This window comes from Salmo salar, chromosome 10 (assembly GCF_965601325.2).
Source record: "Salmo salar chromosome 10, fSalSal1, whole genome shotgun sequence".
NCBI lineage: Eukaryota > Metazoa > Chordata > Actinopteri > Salmoniformes > Salmonidae > Salmo > Salmo salar.
Window position 1 is genome coordinate 33,817,946 of NC_138300.1, and position 26,813 is coordinate 33,844,758.

The following is a 26,813-nucleotide window of genomic DNA, read 5'->3' on the forward strand; positions in this document are numbered from 1 at the left end:
GATATGTTGTAAAGTTTGAAAAGAAATGATGATATATATACATTTAGTTTATATTTACGGTTGAATATAAATAGTATTTCACACTATTTCTTGTAAAATTCTTAGAGCTTTAGCTCACAATGTTCAAAGCAGAGCATAGACATAATTTAATTAAGTCACACATTTCAAAAGCTGCAGCTGTTTGGCCATTTCTGTCCTTTGATAACATTGTTTGGTGACACTCCCAATTAACATTTGTGTCTGGAGTATCTTAATATTCTTGTGTCTTAAACTAGTAACTCAGACTAACTCAATCAAACCTTTTGAGAAAAGAGTTTGAGAAACCAAAAGCCATTGCATGTTGAGGTGAGGTGTTCGTATTTTCCAGTTAATAGCAGTTACAGCATTGGCATCTGGAAATGGTTGACCACTGGCGTACTGATAGATCAGGGTCAAATGTTAGAGGTTAAATCAGGCTGGGTCTGGAGGAGATTTGGAAAACACCCCCAGGCAATCACCTGTAACCCCAAAGTCAGGCAGCGAAGCAGACCTCCTGACTAACTAGAGAGCAGAAAAGCAAAGACACACCCATTCTAAAGTACAGGACAAACCTACAGGAAAGGGGTAAAAACATGGCTTCCGGTGCATGGAATATGTACTCAAAATATATGGGGTCAAAACAAGCCAAACCAAGGTGCCTCACAGGAAAACCACAGCTGTTTGAAAGGAACAGGAGCTATAGAAACAACCTCTCTAGAATTAGGCAACCCTTGATTAAGAGCAAGCATGGATAAATTAGCTCACGAGGTCATTATGGGTGCGGGGGTCATTTGCAATCTGCTCACAGCTGCAGGGTTGGGTAGAAGCCAACCCTGCATGTGTATGTGTGTGTGAGGGAGATGAGGCGGCATTCAAGGACTGAAGAGAGGACAGACACCCTTTCTGTAATTATACTGACACCACACCATAACTACTAAAATGTAATAAGTATTGGTATGTAACTCAGAGTCAGCAGGTTCCAGTTCACACAGGGTTCAGAGTATACACAGACATTAGATCCTATAAAAAGGCTAGTCCAACATCCATACATGATCTCATTCACTTCAAAACTTCCCTTCCATTCACTTCAAATGTATATTATACAGTATATATACAAAAGTATGTGGACACCCCTTCAAATTAGTGGATTCTGCTATTTCAGCCACACCCGTTGCTGACAGGTGCATAAAATCGAGCACACAGCCATGCAATCTCCATACATAAACATCGGCAGTAGAATGGCCTTAGTGAAGAGCTCAGAGACTCTCAATGTGGCACCGTCATAGGATGTCACCTTTCCAACAAGTTAGTTTGTTAAATTTCTGCTCTGCTAGAGCTGCCCCGGTCAACTGTAAGTGCTGTTATTGAGAAGTGGAAATGTCTAGGAGCAACAAATCAAATCAAATGTATTTATAAAGCCCTTCTTACATCAGCTGATATCTCAAAGTGCTGTACAGAAACCCAGCCTAAAATCCCAAACAGCAAGCAATGCAGGTGTAGAAGCACGGTGGCTAGGAAAAACTCCCTAGAAAGGCCAGAACCTGGGAAAAAACCTAGAGAGGAACCAGGCTATGAGTGGTGGCCAGTCTTCTTCTGGCTGAGCCGGGTGGAGATTTTAACAGAACATGGCCAAGATGTTCAAATGTTCATAGATTACCAGCAGGGACAAATAATAATAATCACAGGGGTTGTCGAAGGTGCAACAGGTCAGCACCTCAGGAGTAAATGTCAGTTGTCTTTTCATAGCCAATCATTCAGAGTATCTCTACCGCTCCTGCTGTCTCTAGAGAATTGAAAACAGCAGGTCTGGGACAGGTAGCACGTCCGGTGAACAGGTCAGGGTTCCATAGCCGCAGACAGAACAGTTGAAACTGGAGCAGCAGCATGGCCAGGTGGACTGGGGACAGCAAGGAGTCATCAGGCCAGGTAGTCCTGAGGCATGGTCCTAGGGCTCAGGTCCTTCGAGAGAGAGAAAGAAAGAAAGAAAGAAAGAAAGAAAGAAAGAAAGAAAGAAAGAGAAAGAGAGAGAGAATTAGAGAGAGCATACTTAAATTCACACAAGACACCAGAAAAGACAGGAGAAATACTCCAGATATAACAGACGGCTCAGCAGCTCAGCATGCTCAAAGAACAGGACCGCTGACTGCTGAAAAATATTGCACGTAAAAATCGTCTGTCCTCAGTTGCAACACTCACTACCGAGTTCCAAACTGCTTCTGGAAGCAACGTCAGCACGAGCTGTTCATCGGGAGCTTCATGAAATGGGTTTCCATGGCCAAGCAGCCACACACAAGCCTAAGATCAACATGCGCAACGCCAAGTGTTGGCTGGAGTGGTGTAAAGTTTGCCGCAATTGGACTCTGGAGCAGTGGAAATGCGTTCTCTGGAGTGATGACTCACACTTCACCATCTGTCAGTCCAACGGACAAATCTGGGTTTGGCGGATGCCAGGTGAAATCTACCTGCCTGAATGAATAGTGGCAACTGTAAAGTTTAGTGGAGGAGGAATAATGGTCTGGGGCTGTTTTTCATGGTTCGGGTTAGGCCCCTTAGTTCCACTGAAGGGAAATCTTAACACTACAGCATACAATGACATTCTAGACAATTCTGTGCTTCCAACTCTGTGGCAACAGTTCGGGGAAGGCCCTTCCCTTTTCAGCATGACAATGCCCCTGTTGACAAAGCGAGGTTCATACAGAAATGGTTTGTCCAGATCGGTGAGGAAGAACTTGACTGGCCTGCACAGAGCCCTGACCTCAACCCCATCGAACGCCTTTGGGATAAATTGGAACGCTAACAGTGTGCCAGGTCTAATTGTCCAACATCACTGCCCAACCTCACTAATGCTCTTGTGGCTAAGTGGAGGCAAGTCCCCGCAGAAATGTTACAACATCTAGTGAAAAGCCTTCCCAGAAGACTAGAGGCTGTTATAGAAGCAAAACGGGGACCAACTCCATATTAATGCCCATGATTTTGGAATGAGAACTTTGATGAGCAGGTGTCCACATACTTTTGGTCATGTAGTGTATTACTGTATATAGTAGAGCCACTTGTAGTATAACCACACACATCTATCTAATGGGGCAGCAAATCAGCATTTGTTTTGACTCATCTAGAGCTAGTTTTCAGTGAGAGAGAGGGGGAGATGGACAGTGCACCTGTGAGCTGTCAGTGGACCAGACTCTAAGGAGAAGTGAGGAGAGAAGGGGGGATGGAGTAAAGACGACTGAGGAAAGAGAGATGGGGAGGGAGGAGAGAGGGAGGGGTGAGAGAGGGAGGGAAGGAAGGAGGCTGATGTCTAAGGGGTTCCTGGGCTCTGCAAACCACTTCATTTCTCACTTGAGTGCCTCTCTTTGGGCATTAACCCCCCCCCCCCCACCCCCCACCTAACCGCTTCAGATTGAAATTCCTCCACTCAGCAAGACCCTGTGCCCCCCTCGTCCCCCCGCGCTCGGCACACACCAAGGGGCATTCAAAACGCATTAACACCAAATCAATGGGAAACAGTGAAAAAAGCAAAAAATCTCCTTAGCAACATAATCTAGATGGTCTGACAAGAAGAGAAATGAAAAGACAGGAATAAGAGAGGGGGAGGCAGTGGCGTTTAGGAAGGGAAGAAGAATTGGACACAAAAGCTGGGCACACAGACAGCAACAAAATAGAAAATTAACACAGAAGAAACTGTTCCTTTTTCACAGGAGCACAATCAACGCTATTAAATCCCAGCCCCCCTTAAACAGCCATTAGACGGAGAAGGGGACAGGAGGGGAGGAGAGGGGTGCTGGACTCTATACAGAGCTCTATAGGGAATGTAAAGTAACTGATCCCTGGAATAAACACATTTAGTTATGTGTTATGCATGCAAAGTAAATATATCAAACTAAAAACAAGTACATTAATTCAGGCTTGAAAATGTTTGATTGACAAATATTTTATTTTTATAAATGTATCAATTATTTATCAATCATTTTTGGTAAATTAGAAGTGATTTATTGAATGTATAAATTTGGTCTTGACCAGAGTTAATTAATTGAAATGGTTATCTATACCATCATACAATAGCCCAGCTGGAACTTAGACATAAACCATGGGAGCTTCATGGGGCGGTTCCCCGGACATGAAATCATGCAATAAAATCCCCAATTATCTTAATAACCACACACAAATGGAACATACACCTGTAAATACTTCAACTACATTAGTGAGATCCTGGAACATATCCAGTATTTATACAAACGCTTTCCTCAAGTTGAAGTGCTCATTGTCTCTGGCTCTTGTCTAGCCTTTATCCAAGCACACTGCCTTACTTTATGAGCTCATGGTCTGTCTCCTACAGCACAATGCACTGGTCTGAAGCATCTCTGAGGACCTAGTCTGTCTGGGAAAGATAGAGAGGGGAGAGCAGGGGAATGGAGGAGAGATGCACCTGGGATCAGAGATGGTAGAATGGAACATCCCTAGAACTGGTTCTGACACACCAAGTTGGGCTAGTTTGGGCTGAAGAGAGGGAGAGAGAGTGATGGAGCGGGAGATGGAAGGAGAAGGGGAGGGAATATTGTAGACTAAATGAGTTGTGGGTTAGAACAGACCTATCTCATAATCGCGTGGGTGTGTGAATGTGTTGGTGTTATAATATGCGTTTGAATCTTGGTGTGTTTCAGAGTTGGGGTTTATGCATTGGTGTTTGTGTTTCTATGTGCTTCTGCTCTCTCGTCTATCTGACAGAGTAGAGGTGGATCTGCTAGGCTGCTGTGCATCTAACAGGGTAATTAGCATGGAGCTGGAACACTGGCCACCAGAAGCCCTGTAAATGACCCTTGACCTCCAGGACATGATCAGGCCATTAAGAGGAGGGGCAGGGCTGCTTTAATTAGGAGGTCATTAAAGAGACGCCCCAGCCCCACATGGGAGCATATAAAGTAATCTCAGCACACAGACTGAATGACACATACACATACACATACACACAAACTCAGAGACACTTTTGGAGCTATATATTTACACACATTTGCACTCATACGTTCAACCAGTAGAGACAAAACCACTCACCTGGACACACAGATCCAACATTTGACCTCACTACACAGACTGTCTGCAATAAAAGGCCTGATTGCTTGTGAATAGCAAGTAGTGAAGGTAAATTATCATTATTTCTATGACTTTTATTCCGAGAAGGTCAAACCAAAGTGACTGTATTCTCAGAGAGAGAATAACAAAAGAACTGTTGGACATAAGTCAGCTGTAAGAAGCCGTAGACTGCCAATACTCCCAGGAACCGCCAGTGTGGGGGGGAAGAGTAGCAAAAAGAGTGCAGAAGGGTGAAAAGGGGAGGGAGAGAGGGAGGAGGAGAGGAACAGAGAGCAGGATAGAGGGTAGAGAGAGGTGAAACAACAATGTCAAATAAAGTATAAAGGTGGGGAAAAAATTGATGACAAGGCGAAGGAGGGAGCGAGAGAAAGAGAGAGTCCAGGGCCCTCTTTGTTCAAGTCTCTGATTTCACACTTGCACAAAGAGCTTTGGGGACGTTTCATCCTTTTCACGTTTCTTCTGCGTTTATTCAGCGTTATTCTGGAGCACAGGCAGTGTCTCTCCTGTATGAGAGAGGGTTCTGCCTGGAGAGGAGTCAGCTCCATTCACAGCTTTATAAATCACCTCAGCATGCACGGACCGTGGCCAATCGGCCAATTACACCCCCCTGACACACCGGGGCCGATAAAGAAGGCCCGGGACAATGGGATCACAGGCCAGATAAACGACCCTTTAATGAAGGCGGCCACAAAACAGGCCAAAACCGCGCGCCCCACTTACGTATTCCATCATGCTGTTGCCCTCACATTTCCTCTTGCTCAGCCGCCGCGGCAGACACAGCTGGGTGGAAGGAGAGGGAGAGAAAGAGAGGGAGAGAGAGAAAAAGGAGAGAAAAATGACTCTGCGCTCTGACACTGCTAAGCCCCCCACCCATGGCCTCTTTCAGACTTTTGGCTGAACAAAAGCATCTGTTGCCATACTGCCCCGCTCAGACCCCCCCGTACACACACACAGCCGGGTCGGCTGGAGAGCTAGCGGACGGGGAAAAAGGCAGCATTGGGCCTTATGCAGCTGCGGCTGCTCACCTTGTGGCACAGACCATTGTTCTACCATTTCCAGGAGCTTCTCCATCCATCTTCGTGTCTGGGGGACAAATGAGAGAGAAAGTGTGTGAGAGAAAGAGTTAGAGAGAGAGAGGGGCACAGAACTGCAGCTGCCGAATGAATAGAAGAGGGGATGATGAGGGGATGAGAGAGGTGGGATTGAGAGACGGGAGAAGAGAAGGGGGGCAGCTGCAGGGTGGTCCTGCCCTCTATTCCCCCACCTCCAGAGTCCCAGCCCACTAACCAGGACACAAACAGCCAGGCCTCTCCTCCTCTCTCCTCTTCCAAGCTGACTGACCCACACTGGGCGCAGAACAGACACCACCTTATGACACATAAGGAGACAGAGGAGAGATGGAGGGGGAGCTATAGAGAGGGGGTGGAGTTGTGGATGTATGGAATAGTGAAAGAGAGAAAGGAGATGAAGGGAATAAGACTATGTGTAAATAGAGACAAAAGGAGAAGAGCGGTGTCACACATACTGTATGTACACAAACAAACAAGGTTCCGCTATAATAAGTTGAGCACATAAAGTAAATTACTAGATGTTAATTACTGAGTTGTCTTAACTCCGATCTGTGCCAAAGCCAGATCTCACTAAGGCTTAAATAGTATTCTAGCCTGCTTGTTCCCAGACTCAACCATTACATTTATTGTAAGCCACAGACGAACAAACAACCTAATAATAATCGACTGAACATTTTCCAAGGAAAAACTCAAAGAGAAAAACTAGGAGTAGGAGATGGATCAAAGTGGTTATGAAATCTCTGAAATCTCAGTTGGTTATAGTTGTAGTTATGGATATGAATATGACTTCACTGAGAAACAGCAACCCAACAGTGCTGTCCAAATCAACCAATTTGATTGGCTGCAAATAGTTCCTTGCATTTTTTTTAGTTTATGTTTTCCAGCAGTTTAACTGCAAAGATTTACTATGACGTAAAAAGCTGGTATTTGCCTGGTATTTACAAAGAAAATATGTGAAAACAATAAGTACTGAAGAATTAATGTCAATTGGTAACTAATTAGCACCAAATGGAATGTACTGGTACTTATATAATAAGTCTCACAGAAAGTAAAAATGTATTAGGCAATTATCATATTTATTTATAGGCTGAGGCTGCGGATCCATAGGTGACCTCCCCTGTCCCGCCCCCGTCCCGCCCCCCCGGATCCCTTTTCCCCAGAGCTGAAGATCCGAATCACGTTCTGTGCATGTGTTTCTTCACCTCTACTCTACACACACATTTTTGTGGTCACCCTCCCTTCACATGTCTCACAATCGTGAATGATAATTTTTCAAGCTTTACTGGTGAAAGGTCCATGCAGCAGCATCTGCATTCCAACCATTTGATCTCAGTCAGTTTCATGGAGATATGCATTTAGATCTTCTTAGATATACAGTGTTGTTTCAAAGTAGCCTACAGTATTGTTTTGAATGGTGTACAGTGAGAGAATTGTAGAGCAGATGCTGTTAGCCTACCTGTGTTTAGTTTAAATCAAAGCACATATTTTGCCTAGCGGCGCACACTGTGGAATTTTGGCCACATGAGCAGAATCATCCTAAAATCTCATAAGAAATGAGGTGGTGTTTTTGTCTTACGGTAACGTTATATATACTATGATATTATATACAGTTCTGTTATGTAGAATACTATCATAATGTGATCTTGAAGACATTGATTCAGCTTTGATCTAACTTTATTAAGCTGCACATGCGCAGAAGATTCAGGACCTTCAGCTGTCGGGAGGAGGGGGCCAAAAAAGTCTGATCCGAAGCCACTCCATTACTTATATCCCAGGAAAATATATATCAACCAAAATATCTAAAGTAGAAATGCTAATAACTATGTTTACAACAAAAAGTGTCTGCAAAAGAGAGAGTGATGACAGTCCGATCAAAGGCTGAGGGAGGTGATGGTAGGATCCATACACTGCAGGTGCAGAGATGTTGTCCCCAAGTTTAGCCCCCTCAACCCCCTCTTATACCCTCCTCCCAGACCCACACCTCCCCCTTAATACCCCCTCTAGAGTGGGCTAGCAGTGTGTCACCCACCCCAAGTGCACGATAACCCACATTCACCACAATAATACTAAGCGCTCCATACCATCATCCCCATACCACTTAATCTAAACTCCACAGAATACACTAATTTAACAGTGTACCTCTATGAAACTCCAGCAAAGCCACTTGTATACCCAAATGTCCTACTGAACAAAAAGCGTCATCCATTACACAAAATACTTTCTAATTGACCTTTCTTCACTAGATACTAGTCTTTGATAAAGTACTCTTTAACATACCCTCACTGACTCTGAAGAAGTCCTTAAATCCCTCCCTTTGTAAATGTAAGAGTTAAAGCCCTTTTAAAGGCGCTCCACCACTGGGGTTTATTGTTTTTCTGATTACTATGCAGATAAGGTCTAAGCCAAAGATCCCTATATCATAATTGTAGATGTATCTATTCTAGATGTACAGTAGGCCTAGATACATTTATCATATTCTGAAAACATTTCCTCTCCTGTGTATTCTTGGGCTTAAAAGAGAAGACTTTAAGAGTCTGTTTAACATTCCGGTTCGGTCACTCCTTCCCTCGTCTCGCCCCAAAAGTCTTTGTTTGGCCCGCTCCTCTAAAAGCCCTGGAGTGTCAGGAGGGGTGGGGGGATCGATTTGATTATAATCGGACCATGAAAAGAACATGATCTAACTGCTTTCAGGCCGGAGTAAATTTAGGCCCACTCCTATCCCCCCCCTCTTATTTCAAACACAATGAAGCTGGCCAATTTAAAAAGCTTTGAATGTCTCGTCAATGACTTTGTGAATACATAGGAGAGAGATTTGGAGAGGGAGAGAGAGAGAGAAATAACGAGGGAGGGAGGGGAAAAAGGGCCAGGGAGCAGAGATAAAAATTCCAAGAGTTGTTTAAGCGTGGGTGGGTTCATTTGCATGACAGCGATGTCTGAATGGGCCTGACCTCTCGGACCGCCCCAGCGCTAGGCCGAGCTGCAGCCTGACGCGCAGGCTTTGACCCAGCTCATCGACTCTGAATGGATACTCTGTCAAAGGGAAGAACCTCGCAGCTCTCAACCGGACCGACGGGACGGCATCTGCCTGACACCCAGCTACCTCACACACAGGTCTAACTCTGTACACTTCACAAATACACACAAGTCTACCTGTCTACGAATATACAGGTCTACTTGAAACATACACATGCAACATATCTCCATCTCACTCAAACTTACAGCCTCAATCTCTCTCACACATTCGCAAGCATTCACTCACGCATGCACGCACGCATGCACGCACACACACAAACGTGCGCACACACACACACACACACACACACACACACACACACACACACACACACACACACACACACACACACACACACACACACACACACACACACACACACACACACACACACACACAAAGACAAGAATAAAAGAAACATCAATATCCATTGCAACAGCTCAACAAAATACATACATTTATGTCTCACACACATATACATACACACTGACAGGTGCAGAAAAGCCCTTGCACGTGCAGACACATTAACACGCTTCACTTGACAGCTCTATGATTCACAGCAACAGGCAGGTGAGAGGACATAGAGCGGGTGTAGGGGTGTGGGGGGTGTAGGCACTGCAGTCTGCATACAAATGTCATCCCCCAAACCCCCTTCATGGACACAAACACTTGGAGGTTTGACACTCTGTGCAAACACAAAGCTCAGACGGCTTAGAAACCCCTCTCCATTTATCAGCCTGGCACAGAGCAGGGAGATGATGCAACCTCCTGTCCCTGACCCAGCTCTGTGCCCCTGTCTACTGAAACTAACCCCACAATAGGAGCACTCAATACTGGCACCGACTGGATACAGCTAGTGGTGAACACTATATAAGTGGATTGTTACTGGTAAACTGGGGGAAACCTTATTAAATAAATAATTAAAAGCAATTCAATTCAGGCAACGTATGCTACAATATTTCCACATGCCTTTATTGTATTTGGCTACTAAAACTGTATCATAGAGTGTGAGATAATTTCAGGGTGTCTGCCCTACATTCACCCTATTACTACGATAGATGATGGGTTAAAACACTAAAGAATAACTGTCCTTGCCCTCAGATGAGTGTAGACCTACTGTCCTCACTCACAGCCAAGAAAGTGGCTGAGACGGGCCCTCCAGTCTGAACCAGCTAGCCCACTAAGGGAGAGCAGCGCTCCCCGCCGGAGAATTACACCTCCCAAGTGGAACGTTCCAGAGCACACAGAGCTGCAAGTGTGATGCAGCTGTGCAAAAAAAACAGCCAGTTCATGTGATGTACCAATCTACCTACCGCACAATTAAGAGCCTGTTGTATAACAGGCTCTGCTGGGTTTAAAACACTTCATGACTTTGTATGCCATCAACTTTGATTTACTCAATCCAACTAGCTACTACAATACCCTCCCCTTCTGTAATATTATTCTCAGGGAACAGAGGTGGGGGGAAAACATCAGGGCCTTACGACTTGTTAGTTTAAATTATAATCTGGACCACAGTATGCTTCTTATCATTGGACATAATCTTTATGTATTAAGCATTGAAACACTCTAATCCACTAATTTTCCAATGTGTTCACACATTATCCTATACCACTCTGTTTACTCAAAGACTACTTAACAGAACTCAAATATGATTCAAAGGGGAGCATGGGAACACACAAAGAGCATGTATTAGCTGACATTCATGTAAATATATAAAACCTCAGATGACTTGAGGAACAATAAGACCTGATGACGTACACACTAAGCACCTTCAGGCCTGGGAACCCACCCCCCCACACAAGCTTCTTTAATCCACCAACTAAGGAATTAGCTTTACTGCAAGTAAATTAACTATATTATTCACATTAACCGATGCTAGACAATATAAATGTAATGTATTTTTAGGTCTGAAAACAAAATACAGTCCAATCCTCTAATAAAAAGTTGATACAGATGTAGGATCTTAATTTGATCCTGCACGGCAGGAAATGCAAACTTGTAGTGTATTCAAGGTTTAAAAAGGCTTCTAAAGTTTGCAATTCCCACATTAAAATGTCAGACTTGATTTGCCCTAATGAAAAATGTATCAACCCCTACAAAATAATGTCCATTAATTATAATCCACATAATAATTTACATTTCTTGTTGCTGTAGCAAACTGGCTCAAATTAAGATCCTACATCTGTAGCAATTTGATTCTAATAACTGTTTGCTTAATTCGTATAAGCACAGTATTATGATATAGGAAGGATTCTACCAAGCAGTTTTTTTTTTGGCAACTATCAGCTGTCAAATCTCACTTTATCTTAAAAGCAGAGAGTACTGTATCTTTTAGACCTCACATTGGGCCATAAAATGACAATTTCAAAATATGAAAACAGATTCATTCAATCATTGGAGCTGAGCTTGGCTGATAGTCATCTCTTACAGATAGAGAGAGAATCATTTCTTTCTAAGTTCTACATGGCAAAAAAGCACTTTCTAGATGTAACAGAAGAACTGAGCTTTGTTTAATAAAACAAAGACAATTTCAATTATGTCTGATTGTGCTAGCAGCTCTGTGAAATGTATACAAACGAGCAGTGAAGTGCCAACAGCTTTAAGAAAGATGCAGACAAAAAAAAAAAAATGTATGCACTCAATTGTTTAAATGAGTACAGTATGGCATAGGCTCAGTGTGGGGCTGGATCTTGACCGCTAACCCCCCTCTCTTCCTCCATTTCTGCTCAGCACATCTTGCTAAGTGTCGCATTAGAATAACACAGTGGATAATAGGTGGAAAAATGCAGACACAATCTCAATTAAGAGATGTGTGACTTTGCCCATCCCGATGGGTGAAGGGTCGTTAGGAGACTAGGGATGTATGGCCTCAGATATAGTTGTGTTGCCTGCCTGTGTGAAGGCCTGGGATGTGGTTGAAGAGACATGGTAGCGGACACTAACTGGCAATGATGAACATCAGCATAACGACAAACACTTCTCTGGATGAGGCTGACATGTTATCCAATCAATAGTTCGTCTGAGGATGGGAAACTGCACTGAAAGAAAAATAAATCAGAAAGATAAATGATTTATTTAGAAATAAATAAAACTTCCTCCTCATCAAAGCCTATTGTGTCAATTTGCTAAACATCACAAGAGCCTGAATCACCAGAGCATTCGCCTGCCCTTGAAAACATCCTCTAAATCCCAGTAATGGGCGTTTTATTCACTACGATATGGGATGAAAATATGTAGATTTGACATATTATCATCAATAATTTGGTGCTAATCCTTTGTCTTTTTACTTGTACAATCCCCCAGCATAACAACTGACTGATAATTAAGGAAACCTTTGTATACGACAGGACTAAATGATTGACAGGTGTAGGATGCTATAAAAGGTGTAAGAGTGAAGGCTTCCATCAGCTGGCCATAGGCTTTTCCTGAGCCCACAGGAGCAGATTGCACCCCATGCCTATTCAGCCGAGGCCTGGTGACAAAAGACATGGCCTGGCCACACATTCCAGACTGCTTCCGCTCCAGCTCACAAGCTCAATCCTAGGGATTTCCCCTTTCAGAAGCAGAAAACGGTTACAATATCACCTCTTTTATGTTCTGGGAGAGATGGGTGGGGTAACTAGATGGATAGGAGAGCCATCACTCACTCTGGGACTCATTTCCTGGTTCAAAGCCAAGCAGGAAGTCAGAATCATCCTCTTGTTGTGGGGCAGGTGCTTGCCAAGAGGGGGAATGGCTGAGAACCTGTAAGGATGAAATTCAGACATGCATCTATGTTGAACTTGTGAACAACCCACTGTAGAATACTCAGAGCATGGCGGTTCAATAATACCATCCCACTGTCTAGGCCAAGAAATTGTCATGACTATAAATAATACAGAAAATGAAAACTGATCATCACTGCTATAAATTAATACATTGATTGTTCCACTATTATTTTTGCTCTCCATGGATGCAAAGACAAAGGTTGTCTCTATTACACAAATTGTGCATATACTGTGATTGTGTGTTTTGGTGGCAGGAAATAGGGGAGACCAGGATTTAAAATGAAATGTTTGGTGCATGGTGTACAGAGGCAGGCTTCAAAAATGAAGATGTTATGGTAAGAGACCACCCATTAAAAAACAGGGTCTTGATGTCCAGAGTGACCAGTGAGAGAGTGCATGTCCCCAATAATAAGTTCCCAAAGGCAGACAACAATAACCATTAACAGCAACAGTGATGACAGAACAGAGAAGCATCACAGGAAATCGTCTGAAATATCTTCTGATCAAAATGAGGATGAATATTCAGGACTTTTCTGTGGCAACTCAAGCAAGAGGAGATTGCTATAAGGGCTATTTTATTTTCTGTATTTCGTTTTGGCTCAGTAATGACTATTTGCTTAGTCTTTTAGAAGGAAGAGAGGAGGCAGAGAGGGGGACCGGGCCCTAATAAGGGGAAGAGAGGAGGCAGAGGGGGACCAGGGCCCTAATAATGGGAAGAGAGGAGGCAGAGAGGGGGACCAGGGCCCTAATAAGGAGAAGAGAGGAGGCATAGAGGGGGACCAGGGCCCTAATAAGGGGCAGAGAGGAGGCAGAGAGGGGGACCAGGGCCCTAATAAGGTGAAGAGAGGAGGCAGAGAGGGGGACCGGGGCCCTAATAAGGTGAAGAGAGGAGGCAGAGAGGGGGACCAGGGCCCTAATAAGGGGAAGAGAGGAGGCAGAGAGGGGGACAAGTAACTAATAAGGGGAAGAGAGGAGGCAGAGAGGGGGACCAGGGCCCTAATAAGGGGAAGAGAGGAGGCAGAGAGGGGGACCGGGAACTAATAAGGGGAAGAGAGGAGGCAGAGAGGGGGACCGGGGCCCTAATAAGGTGAAGAGAGGAGGCAGAGAGGGGGACCAGGGCCCTAATAAGGTGAAGAGAGGAGGCAGAGAGGGGGACCGGGCCCTAATAAGGTGAAGAGAGGAGGCAGAGAGGGGGACCAGGGCCCTAATAAGGGGAAGAGAGAAGGCAGAGAGGGGGACCAGGGCCCTAATAAGGGGAAGAGAGGAGGCAGAGAGGGGGACCGGGAACTAATAAGGGAAAGAGAGGAGGCAGAGAGGGGGACCGGGCCCTAATAAGGGAAAGAGAAGAGGCAGACAGGGGGACCAGGGCCCTAATAAGGGAAAGAGAAGAGGCAGAGAGGGGGACCAGGGCCCTAATAAGGGGAAGAGAGGAGGCAGAGAGGGGGACCAGGGCCCTAATAAGGAGAAGAGAGGAGGCAGAGAGGGGGATCAGGGGCCTAATAAGGGGAAGAGAGGAGGCAGAGAGGGAGACCAGGGCCCTAATAAGGGGAAGAGAGGTGGCAGAGAGGGGGACCAGGGCCCTAATTAGGTGAAGGGAGGAGGCAGAGAGGGGGACCAGGGCACTAATAAGGTGAAGAGAGGAGGCAGAGAGAGGGACCAGGGCCCTAATCAGGGGAAGACAGGAGGCAGAGAGGGGGACCAGGGCCCTAATAAGGTGAAGAGAGGAGGCAGAGAGGGGGACCAGGGCCCTAATAAGGGGAAGAGAGGAGGCAGAGAGGGGGACTGGGACCTAATAAGGGGAAGAGAGGAGGCAGAGAGGGGGACCAGGGCCCTAATAAGGGGAAGAGAGAAGACAGAGAGGTGGACCGGGCCCTAATAAGGGAAAGAGAAGAGGCAGAGAGGGGGACCAGGGCCCTAATAAGGGGAAGAGAGGAGGCAGAGAGGGGGACCAGGGCCCTAATAAGGGGAAGAGAGGAGGCAGAGAGGGGGACCAGGGCCCTAATAAGGGGAAGAGAGGAGGCAGAGAGGGGGACCGGGAACTAATAAGGGAAAGAGAGGAGGCAGAGAGGGGGACCGGGCCCTAATAAGGGAAAGAGAAGAGGCAGACAGGGGGACCAGGGCCCTAATAAGGGAAAGAGAAGAGGCAGAGAGGGGGACCAGGGCCCTAATAAGGGGAAGAGAGGAGGCAGAGAGGGGGACCAGGGCCCTAATAAGGGGGAGAGAGGAGGCAGAGAGGGGGACCGGGATCTAATAAGGGGAAGAGATTAGGCATAGAGGGAGACCGGGCCCTAATAAGGGAAAGAGAAGAGGCAGAGAGGGGGACCAGGGCCCTAATAAGGGGAAGAGAGGAGGCAAAGAGGGGGACCAGGGCCCTAATAAGGGGAAGAGAGGAGACAGAGAGGGGGACCAGGGCCCTAATAAGGGGAAGAGAGGAGGCAGAGAGGGGGACCGGGACCTAATAAGGGGAAGAGAGGAGGCAGAGAGGGGGACCAGGGCCCTAATAAGGGGAAGAGAGGAGGCAGAGAGGGGGACCGGGCCCTAATAAGGGAAAGAGAAGAGGCAGAGAGGGGGACCAGGGCCCTAATAAGGGGAAGAGAGGAGGCAGAGAGGGGGACTAGGGCCCTAATAAGGAGAAGAGAGGAGGCAGAGAGGGGGACCAGGGCCCTAATAAGGTGAAGAGAGGAGGCAGAGAGGGGGACCAGGGCCCTAATAAGGTGAAGAGAGGAGGCAGAGAGGGGGACCAGAGCCCTAATAAGGGGAAGAGAGGAGGCAGAGGGGGACCGGCACCTAATAAGGGGAAGAGAGGAGGCAGAGAGGGGGACCAGGGCCCTAATAAGGGGAAGAGTGGAGGCAGAGAGGGGGACCGGGCCCTAATAATGTAAAGAGAAGAGGCAGAGAGGGAAACCAGGGCCCTAATTAGGGGAAGAGAGGAGGCAGAGAGGGGGACCAGGGCCACAATAAGGAGAAGAGAGGAGGCAGAGAGGGGGACCAGGGCCCTAATAAGGGGAAGAGAGGAGGCAGAGAAGGGGACCCGGGCCCTAATAAGGGGAAGAGAGGAGGCAGAGAGGGGGACCGGGACCTAATAAGGGGAAGAGAAGAGGCAGAGAGGGGGACCAGGGCCCTAATAAGGGGAAGAGAGGAGGCAGAGAGGGGGACCAGGGCCCTAATAAGGAGAAGAGAGGAGGCAGAGAGGGGGACCAGGGCCCTAATAAGGTGAAGAGAGGAGGCAGAGAGGGGGACCAGGGCCCTAATAAGGTGAAGAGAGGAGGCAGAGAGGGGGACCAGAGCCCTAATAAGGGGAAGAGAGGAGGCAGAGGGGGACCGGAACCTAATAAGGGGAAGAGAGGAGGCAGAGAGGGGGACCAGGGCCCTAATAAGGGGAAGAGTGGAGGCAGAGAGGGGGACCGGGCCCTAATAATGTAAAGAGAAGAGGCAGAGAGGGAAACCAGGGCCCTAATTAGGGGAAGAGAGGAGGCAGAGAGGGGGACCAGGGCCCCAATAAGGAGAAGAGAGGAGGCAGAGAGGGGGACCAGGGCCCTAATAAGGGGAAGAGAAGAGGCAGAGAGGGGGACCAGGGCCCTAATAAGGGGAAGAGAGGAGGCAGAGAGGGGGACCAGGGCCCTAATAAGGAGAAGAGAGGAGGCAGAGAGGGGGACCAGGGCCCTAATAAGGTGAAGAGAGGAGGCAGAGAGGGGGACCAGGGCCCTAATAAGGTGAAGAGAGGTGGCAGAGAGGGGGAGCAGGGCCCTAATAAGGGGAAGTGAGGAAGCAGAGAGGGGGACCAGGGCCCTAATAAGGCGAAGAGAGGAGGCAGAAACGGGGACCGGCCCTAATAAGGGAAAGAGAGGAGGCAGAGAGGGGAACCAGGGCCCTAATAAGGGGAAGAGAGGAGGCAGAGAGGGGGACCAGGGCCCTAATGAGGGGAAGAGAGGAGGCAGAGAGGTGGACTAGGGCCCCAATAAGGAGAAGAGAGGAGGCAGAGAGGGAGACCAGGGCCCTAATAAGGGGAAGAGAGGAGGCAGAGAGGGGGACCAGGGCCCTAATAAGGTGAAGAGAGGAAGCAGAGAGGGGGTCCAGGGCCCTAATAAGGGGAAGAGAGAAGACAGAGAGGTGGACCGGGCCCTAATAAGGGAAAGAGAAGAGGCAGAGAGGGGGACCAGGGCCCTAATAAGGGGAAGAGAGGAGGCAGAGAGGGGGACCAGGGCCCTAATAAGGGGAAGAGAGGAGGCAGAGAGGGGGACCAGGGCCCTAATAAGGGGAAGAGAGTAGGCAGAGAGGGGGACCGGGCCCTAATAAGGGAATGAGAAGAGGCAGAGAAGGGGACCAGGGCCCTAATAAGGGGAAGAGAGGAGGCAGAGAGGGGGACAAGGGCCCTAATAAGGGGAAGAGAGGAGGCAGAGAGGGGGACTAGGGCCCTAATAAGGAGAAGAGAGGAGGCAGAGAGGGGGACCAGGGCCCTAATAAGGGGAAGAGAGGAGGCAGAGAGGGGGACCAGGGCCGTAATAAGGTGAAGAGAGGAGGCAGAGAGGGGGACCAGGGCCCTAATAAGGTGAAGAGAGGAGGCAGAGAGGGGGACCAGGGCCCTAATAAGGTGAAGAGAGGAGGCAGAGAGGGGGACCAGAGCCCTAATAAGGTGAAGAGAGGAAGCAGAGAGGGGGACCAGGGCCCTAATAAGGGGAAGAGAGAAGACAGAGAGGTGGACCGGGCCCTAATAAGGGAAAGAGAAGAGGCAGAGAAGGGGACCAGGGCCCTAATAAAAGGAAAAGAGGAGGCAGAGAGGGGGACTAGGGCCCTAATAAGGGGAAGAGAGGCGGCAGAGAGGGGGACCAGGGCCCTAATAAGGGGAAGAGAGGAGGCAGAGAGGGGGACCAGGGCCCTAATAAGGTGAAGGGAGGAGGCAGAGAGGGGGACCAGGGCACTAATAAGGTGAAGAGAGGAGGCAGAGAGAGGGACCAGGGCCCTAATCAGGTGAAGACAGGAGGCAGAGAGGGGGACCAGGGCCCTAATAAGGTGAAGAGAGGAGGCAGAGAGGGGGACCAGGGCCCTAATAAGGGGAAGAGAGGAGGCAGAGAGGGGGACTGGGACCTAATAAGGGGAAGAGAGGAGGCAGAGAGGGGGACCAGGGCCCTAATAAGGGGAAGAGAGGAGGCAGAGAGGGGGACCAGGGCCCTAATAAGGGGAAGAGAGGAGGCAGAGAGGGGGACCGGGATCTAATAAGGGGAAGAGATTAGGCATAGAGGGGGACCGGGCCCTAATAAGGGAAAGAGAAGAGGCAGAGAGGGGGACCAGGGCCCTAATAAGGGGAAGAGAGGAGGCAAAGAGGGGGACCAGGGCCCTAATAAGGGGAAGAGAGGAGGCAGAGAGGGGGACCAGGGCCCTAATAAGGGGAAGAGAGGAGGCAGAGAGGGGGACCGGGACCTAATAAGGGGAAGAGAGGAGGCAGAGAGGGGGACCAGGGCCCTAATAAGGGGAAGAGAGGAGGCAGAGAGGGGGACCGGGCCCTAATAAGGGAAAGAGAAGAGGCAGAGAGGGGGACCAGGGCCCTAATAAGGGGAAGAGAGGAGGCAGAGAGGGGGACTAGGGCCCTAATAAGGAGAAGAGAGGAGGCAGAGAGGGGGACCAGGGCCCTAATAAGGTGAAGAGAGGAGGCAGAGAGGGGGACCAGGGCCCTAATAAGGTGAAGAGAGGAGGCAGAGAGGGGGACCAGAGCCCTAATAAGGGGAAGAGAGGAGGCAGAGGGGGACCGGCACCTAATAAGGGGAAGAGAGGAGGCAGAGAGGGGGACCAGGGCCCTAATAAGGGGAAGAGTGGAGGCAGAGAGGGGGACCGGGCCCTAATAATGTAAATAGAAGAGGCAGAGAGGGAAACCAGGGCCCTAATTAGGGGAAGAGAGGAGGCAGAGAGGGGGACCAGGGCCACAATAAGGAGAAGAGAGGAGGCAGAGAGGGGGACCAGGGCCCTAATAAGGGGAAGAGAGGAGGCAGAGAAGGGGACCCGGGCCCTAATAAGGGGAAGAGAGGAGGCAGAGAGGGGGACTGGGACCTAATAAGGGGAAGAGAAGAGGCAGAGAGGGGGACCAGGGCCCTAATAAGGGGAAGAGAGGAGGCAGATAGGGGGACCAGGGCCCTAATAAGGAGAAGAGAGGAGGCAGAGAGGGGGACCAGGGCCCTAATAAGGGGAAGAGAGGAGGCAGAGAGGGGGACCTGGGCCCTAATAAGGTGAAGAGAGGAGGCAGAGAGGGGGACCAGAGCCCTAATAAGGGGAAGAGAGGAGGCAGAGGGGGACCGGCACCTAATAAGGGGAAGAGAGGAGGCAGAGAGGGGGACCAGGGCCCTAATAAGGGGAAGAGTGGAGGCAGAGAGGGGGACCGGGCCCTAATAATGTAAAGAGAAGAGGCAGAGAGGGAAACCAGGGCCCTAATTAGGGGAAGAGAGGAGGCAGAGAGGGGGACCAGGGCCCCAATAAGGAGAAGAGAGGAGGCAGAGAGGGGGACCAGGGCCCTAATAAGGGGAAGAGAGGTGGCAGAGAAGGGGACCCGGGCCCTAATAAGGGGAAGAGAGGAGGCAGAGAGGGGGACCGGGACCTAATAAGGGGAAGAGAAGAGGCAGAGAGGGGGACCAGGGCCCTAATAAGGGGAAGAGACGAGGCAGAGAGGGGGACCAGGGCCCTAATAAGGAGAAGAGAGGAGGCAGAGAGGGGGACCAGGGCCCTAATAAGGTGAAGAGAGGAGGCAGAGAGGGGGACCAGGGCCCTAATAAGGTGAAGAGAGGTGGCAGAGAGGGGGAGCAGGGCCCTAATAAGGGGAAGTGAGGAAGCAGAGAGGGGGACCAGGGCCCTAATAAGGGGAAGAGAGGAGGCAGAAACGGGGACCGGCCCTAATAAGGGAAAGAGAGGAGGCAGAGAGGGGGACCAGGGCCCTAATAAGGGGAAGAGAGGAGGCAGAGAGGGGGACCAGGGCCCTAATAAGGGGAAGAGAGGAGGCAGAGAGGGGGACCAGGGCCCTAATGAGGGGAAGAGAGGAGGCAGAGAGGTGGACTAGGGCCCTAATAAGGAGAAGAGAGGAGGCAGAGAGGGAGACCAGGGCCCTAATAAGGGGAAGAGAGGAGGCAGAGAGGGGGACCAGGGCCCTAATAAGGTGAAGAGAGGAAGCAGAGAGGGGGACCAGGGCCCTAATAAGGGGAAGAGAGAAGACAGAGAGGTGTACCGGGCCCTAATAAGGGAAAGAGAAGAGGCAGAGAGGGGGACCAGGGCCCTAATAAGGTGAAGAGAGGAGGCAGAGAGGGGGACCAGGGCCCTAATAAGGGGAAGAGAGGAGGCAGAGAGGGGGACCAGGGCCCTAATAAGGGGAAGAGAGTAGGCAGAGAGGGGGACCGGGCCCTAATAAGGGAATGAGAAGAGACAGAGAAGGGGACCAGGGCCCTAATAAGGGGAAGAGAGGAGGCAGAGAGGGGGACCAGGGCCCTAATAAGGGGAAGAGAGGAGGCAGAGAGGGGGACTAGGGCCCTAATAAGGAGAAGAGAGGAGGCAGAGAGGGGGACCAGGGCCCTAATAAGGGGAAGAGAGGAGGCAGAGAGGGGGACCAGGGCCGTAATAAGGTGAAGAGAAGAGGCAGAGAGGGGGACCAGGGCCCTAATAAGGTGAAGAGAGGAGGCAGAGAGGGGGACCAGGGCCCTAATAAGGTGAAGAGAGGAGGCAGAGAGGGGGACCAGAGCCCTAATAAGGTGAAGAGAGGAAGCAGAGAGGGGGACCAGGGCCCTAATAAGGGGAAGAGAGAAGACAGAGAGGTGGACCGGGCCCTAATAAGGGAAAGAGAAGAGGCAGAGAAGGGGACCAGGGCCCTAATAAAAGGAAAAGAGGAGGCAGAGAGGGGGACTAGGGCCCTAATAAGGGGAAGAGAGGCGGCAGAGAGGGGGACCAGGGCCCTAATAAGGGGAAGAGAGGAGGCAGAGAGGGGGACCAGGGCCCTAATAAGGTGAAGGGAGGAGGCAGAGAGGGGGACCAGGGCACTAATAAGGTGAAGAGAGGAGGCAGAGAGAGGGACCAGGGCCCTAATCAGGGGAAGAGAGGAGGCAGAGAGGGGGACCAGGGCCCTAATAAGGTGAAGAGAGGAGGCAGAGAGGGGGACCAGGGCCCTAATAAGGGGAAGAGAGGAGGCAGAGAGGGGGACTGGGACCTAATAAGGGGAAGAGAGGAGGCAGAGAGGGGGACCAGGGCCCTAATAAGGGGAAGAGAGAAGACAGAGAGGTGGACCGGGCCCTAATAAGGGAAAGAGAAGAGGCAGAGAGGGGGACCAGGGCCCTAATAAGGGGAAGAGAGGAGGCAGAGAGGGGGACCAGGGCCCTAATAAGGGGAAGAGAGGAGGCAGAGAGGGGGACCAGGGCCCTAATAAGGGGAAGAGAGGAGGCAGAGAGGGGGACCGGGAACTAATAAGGGAAAGAGAGGAGGCAGAGAGTGGGACCGGGCCCTAATAAGGGAAAGAGAAGAGTCAGACAGGGGGACAAGGGCCCTAATAAGGGCAAGAGAAGAGGCAGAGAGGGGGACCAGGGCCCTAATAAGGGGAAGAGAGGAGGCAGAGAGGGGGACCAGGGCCCTAATAAGGGGAAGAGAGGAGGCAGAGAGGGGTACCGGGACCTAATAAGGGGAAGAGAGGAGGCAGAGAGGGGGACCAGGGCCCTAATAAGGGGAAGAGAGGAGGCAGAGAGGGGGACCGGGCCCTAATAAGGGAAAGAGAAGAGGCAGAGAGGGGGACCAGGGCCCTAATAAGGGGAAGAGAGGAGGCAGAGAGGGGGACTAGGGCCATAATAAGGAGAAGAGAGGAGGCAGAGAGGGGGACCAGGGCCCTAATAAGGTGAAGAGAGGAGGCAGAGAGGGGGACCAGGGCCCTAATAAGGTGAAGAGAGGAGGCAGAGAGGGGGACCAGAGCCCTAATAAGGGGAAGAGAGGAGGCAGAGGGGGACCGGCACCTAATAAGGGGAAGAGAGGAGGCAGAGAGGGGGACCAGGGCCCTAATAAGGGGAAGAGTGGAGGCAGAGAGTGGGACCGGGCCCTAATAATGTAAAGAGAAGAGGCAGAGAGGGAAACCAGGGCCCTAATTAGGGGAAGAGAGGAGGCAGAGAGGGGGACCAGGGCCCCAATAAGGAGAAGAGAGGAGGCAGAGAGGGGGACCAGGGCCCTAATAAGGGGAAGAGAGGAGGCAGAGAAGGGGACCCGGGCCCTAATAAGGGGAAGAGAGGAGGCAGAGAGGGGGACCGGGACCTAATAAGGGGAAGAGAAGAGGCAGAGAGGGGGACCGGGACCTAATAAGGGGAAGAGAGGAGGCAGAGAGGGGGACCAGGTCCCTAATAAGGGGAAGAGAGGAGGCAGAGAGGGGGACCGGGCCCTAATAAGGGAAAGAGAAGAGGCAGAGAGGGTGACCAGGGCCCTAATAAGGGGAAGAGAGGAGGCAGAGAGGGGGACTAGGGCCCTAATAAGGAGAAGAGAGGAGGCAGAGAGGGGGACCAGGGCCCTAATAAGGTGAAGAGAGGAGGCAGAGAGGGGGACCAGGGCCCTAATAAGGTGAAGAGAGGAGGCAGAGAGGGGGACCAGAGCCCTAATAAGGGGAAGAGAGGAGGCAGAGGGGGACCGGCACCTAATAAGGGGAAGAGAGGAGGCAGAGAGGGGGACCAGGGCCCTAATAAGGGGAAGAGTGGAGGCAGAGAGGGGGACCGGGCCCTAATAATGTAAAGAGAAGAGGCAGAGAGGGAAACCAGGGCCCTAATTAGGGGAAGAGAGGAGGCAGAGAGGGGGACCAGGGCCCCAATAAGGAGAAGAGAGGAGGCAGAGAGGGGGACCAGGGCCCTAATAAGGGGAAGAGAGGAGGCAGAGAAGGGGACCCGGGCCCTAATAAGGGGAAGAGAGGAGGCAGAGAGGGGGACCGGGACCTAATAAGGGGAAGAGAAGAGGCAGAGAGGGGGACCAGGGCCCTAATAAGGGGAAGAGAGGAGGCAGAGTGGGGGACCAGGGCCCTAATAAGGAGAAGAGAGGAGGCAGAGAGGGGGACCAGGGCCCTAATAAGGTGAAGAGAGGAGGCAGAGAGGGGGACCAGGGCCCTAATAAGGTGAAGAGAGGTGGCAGAGAGGGGGAGCAGGGCCCTAATAAGGGGAAGTGAGGAAGCAGAGAGGGGGACCAGGGCCCTAATAAGGGGAAGAGAGGAGGCAGAGAGGGGGACCAGGGCCCTAATAAGGGGAAGAGAGGAGGCAGAGAGGTGGACTAGGGCCCTAATAAGGGGAAGAGAGGAGGCAGAGAGGGAGACCAGGGCCCTAATAAGGGGAAGAGAGGAGGCAGAGAGGTGGACTAGGGCCCTAATAAGGAGAAGAGAGGAGGCAGAGAGGGAGACCAGGGCCCTAATAAGGGGAAGAGAGGAGGCAGAGAGGGGGACCAGGGCCCTAATAAGGGGAAGAGAGTAGGCAGAGAGGGGGACCGGGCCCTAATAAGAGAATGAGAAGAGGCAGAGAAGGGGACCAGGGCCCTAATAAGGGGAAGAGAGGAGGCAGAGAGGGGGACCAGGGCCCTAATAAGGGGAAGAGAGGAGGCAGAGAGGGGGACTAGGGCCCTAATAAGGAGAAGAGAGGAGGCAGAGAGGGGGACCAGGGCCCTAATAAGGGGAAGAGAGGAGGCAGAGAGGGGGACCAGGGCCGTAATAAGGTGAAGAGAGGAGGCAGAGAGGGGGACCAGGGCCCTAATAAGGTGAAGAGAGGAGGCAGAGAGGGGGACCAGGGCCCTAATAAGGTGAAGAGAGGAGGCAGAGAGGGGGACCAGGGCCCTAATAAGGTGAAGAGAGGAAGCAGAGAGGGGGACCAGGGCCCTAATAAGGGGAAGAGAGAAGACAGAGAGGTGGACCGGGCCCTAATAAGGGAAAGAGAAGAGGCAGAGAGGGGGACCAGGGCCCTAATAAGGGGAAGAGAGGAGGCAGAGAGGGGGACCAGGGCCCTAATAAGGGGAAGAGAGGAGGCAAAGAGGGGGACCAGGGCCCTAATAAAGGGAAGAGAGGAGGCAGAGAGGGAGACCGGGCCCTAATAAGGGAAAGAGAAGAGGCAGAGAAGGGTACCAGGGCCCTAATAAGGGGAAGAGAGGAGGCAGAGAGGGGGACCAGGGCCCTAATAAGGGGAAGAGAGGAGGCAGAGAGGGGGACCAGGGCCCTAATAAGGGGAAGAGAGTAGGCAGAGAGGGGGACTGGGCCCTAATAAGGGAAAGAGAAGAGGCAGAGAAGGGGACCAGGGCCCTAATAAAAGGAAAAGAGGAGGCAGAGAGGGGGACTAGGGCCCTAATAAGGGGAAGAGAGGAGGCAGAGAGGGGGACCGGGCCCTAATAAGGGGAAGAGAGGAGGCAGAGAGGGGGACCAGGGCCGTAATAAGGGGAAAAGAGGAGGCAGAGAGGGGGACCGGGCACTAATAAGGGAAAGAGAAGAGGCAGAGAGGGGGGCCAGGGCCCTAATAAGGGGAAGAGAGGAGGCAGAGAGGGGGACCAGGGCCCTAATAAGGTGAAGAGAGGAGGCAGAGAGGGGGACCAGGGCCCTAATAAGGTGAAGAGAGGAGGCAGAGGGGGACCGGCACCTAATAAGGGGAAGAGAGGAGGCAGAGAGGGGGACCAGGGCCCTAATAAGGGGAAGAGTGGAGGCAGAGAGGGGGACCGGGCCCTAATAATGTAAAGAGAAGAGGCATAGAGGGAAACCAGGGCCCTAATTAGGGGAAGAGAGGAGGCAGAGAGGGGGACCAGGGCCCCAATAAGGAGAAGAGAGGAGGCAGAGAGGGGGACCAGGGCCCTAATAAGGGGAAGAGAGGAGGCAGAGAAGGGGACCCGGGCCCTAATAAGGGGAAGAGAGGAGGCAGAGAGGGGGACCAGGGCCCTAATAAGGTGAAGAGAGGAGGCAGAGAGGGGGACCAGGGCCCTAATAAGGTGAAGAGAGGAGGCAGAGAGGGGGACCAGGGCCCTAATAAGGTGAAGAGAGGAGGCAGAGAGGGGGAGCAGGGCCCTAATAAGGGGAAGAGAGGAGGCAGAGAGGGGGACCGGGACCTAATAAGGGGAAGAGAAGAGGCAGAGAGGGGGACCAGGGCCCTAATAAGGGGAAGAGAGGAGGCAGAGAGGGGGACCAGGGCCCTAATAAGGTGAAGAGAGGAGGCAGAGAGGGGGACCAGGGCCCTAATAAGGTGAAGAGAGGAGGCAGAGAGGGGGAGCAGGGCCCTAATAAGGGGAAGTGAGGAAGCAGAGAGGGGGACCAGGGCCCTAATAAGGGGAAGAGAGGAGGCAGAAACGGGGACCGGCCCTAATAAGGGAAAGAGAAGAGGCAGAGAGGGGGACCAGGGCCCTAATAAGGGGAAGAGAGGAGGCAGAGAGGGGGACCAGGGCCCTAATAAGGGGAAGAGAGGAGGCAGAGAGGGGGACCAGGGCCCTAATAAGGTGAAGAGAGGAGGCAGAGAGGGGGACCAGGGCCCTAATAAGGTGAAGAGAGGAGGCAGAGGGGGACCGGCACCTAATAAGGGGAAGAGAGGAGGCAGAGAGGGGGACCAGGGCCCTAATAAGGGGAAGAGTGGAGGCAGAGAGGGGGACCGGGCCCTAATAATGTAAAGAGAAGAGGCAGAGAGGGAAACCAGGGCCCTAATTAGGGGAAGAGAGGAGGCAGAGAGGGGGACCAGGGCCCCATTAAGGAGAAGAGAGGAGGCAGAGAGGGGGACCAGGGCCCTAATAAGGGGAAGAGAGGAGGCAGAGAAGGGGACCCGGGCCCTAATAAGGGGAAGAGAGGAGGCAGAGAGGGGGACTGGGACCTAATAAGGGGAAGAGAAGAGGCAGAGAGGGGGACCAGGGCCCTAATAAGGGGAAGAGAGGAGGCAGAGAGGGGGGCCAGGGCCCTAATAAGGAGAAGAGAGGAGGCAGAGAGGGGGACCAGGGCCCTAATAAGGTGAAGAGAGGAGGCAGAGAGGGGGACCAGGGCCCTAATAAGGTGAAGAGAGGAGGCAGAGAGGGGGAGCAGGGCCCTAATAAGGGGAAGTGAGGAAGCAGAGAGGGGGACCAGGGCCCTAATAAGGGGAAGAGAGGAGGCAGAAACGGGGACCGGCCCTAATAAGAGGAAGAGAGGAGGCAGAGAGGGGGACCAGGGCCCCTAATAAGGGGAAGAGAGGAGGCAGAGAGGGGGACCAGGGCCCTAATAAGGGGAAGAGAGGAGGCAGAGAGGGGGACCAGGGCCCTAATAAGGTGAAGAGAGGAGGCAGAGAGGGGGACCAGGGCCCTAATAAGGTGAAGAGAGGAGGCAGAGGGGGACCGGCACCTAATAAGGGGAAGAGAGGAGGCAGAGAGGGGGACCAGGGCCCTAATAAAGGGAAGAGTGGAGGCAGAGAGGGGGAGCGGGCCCTAATAATGTAAAGAGAAGAGGCAGAGAGGGAACCAGGGCCCTAATTAGGGGAAGAGAGGAGGCAGAGAGGGGGACCAGGGCCCTAATAAGGGGAAGAGAGGAGGCAGAGAGGGGGACCAGGGCCCTAATCAGGGGAAGAGAGGAGTCAGAGAGGGGGACCGGGCCCTAATAAGGGGAAGAGAGGAGGCAGAGAGGGGGACCAGGGCCATAATAAGGGAAAGAGAAGAGGCAGAGAGGGGGGCCAGGGCCCTAATAAGGGGAAGAGAGGAGGCAGAGAGGGGGACCAGGGCCCTAATAAGGTGAAGAGAGGAGGCAGAGAGGGGGACCAGGGCCCTAATAAGGTGAAGAGAGGAGGCAGAGGGGGACCGGCACCTAATAAGGGGAAGAGAGGAGGCAGAGAGGGGGACCAGGGCCCTAATAAAGGGAAGAGTGGAGGCAGAGAGGGGGAGCGGGCCCTAATAATGTAAAGA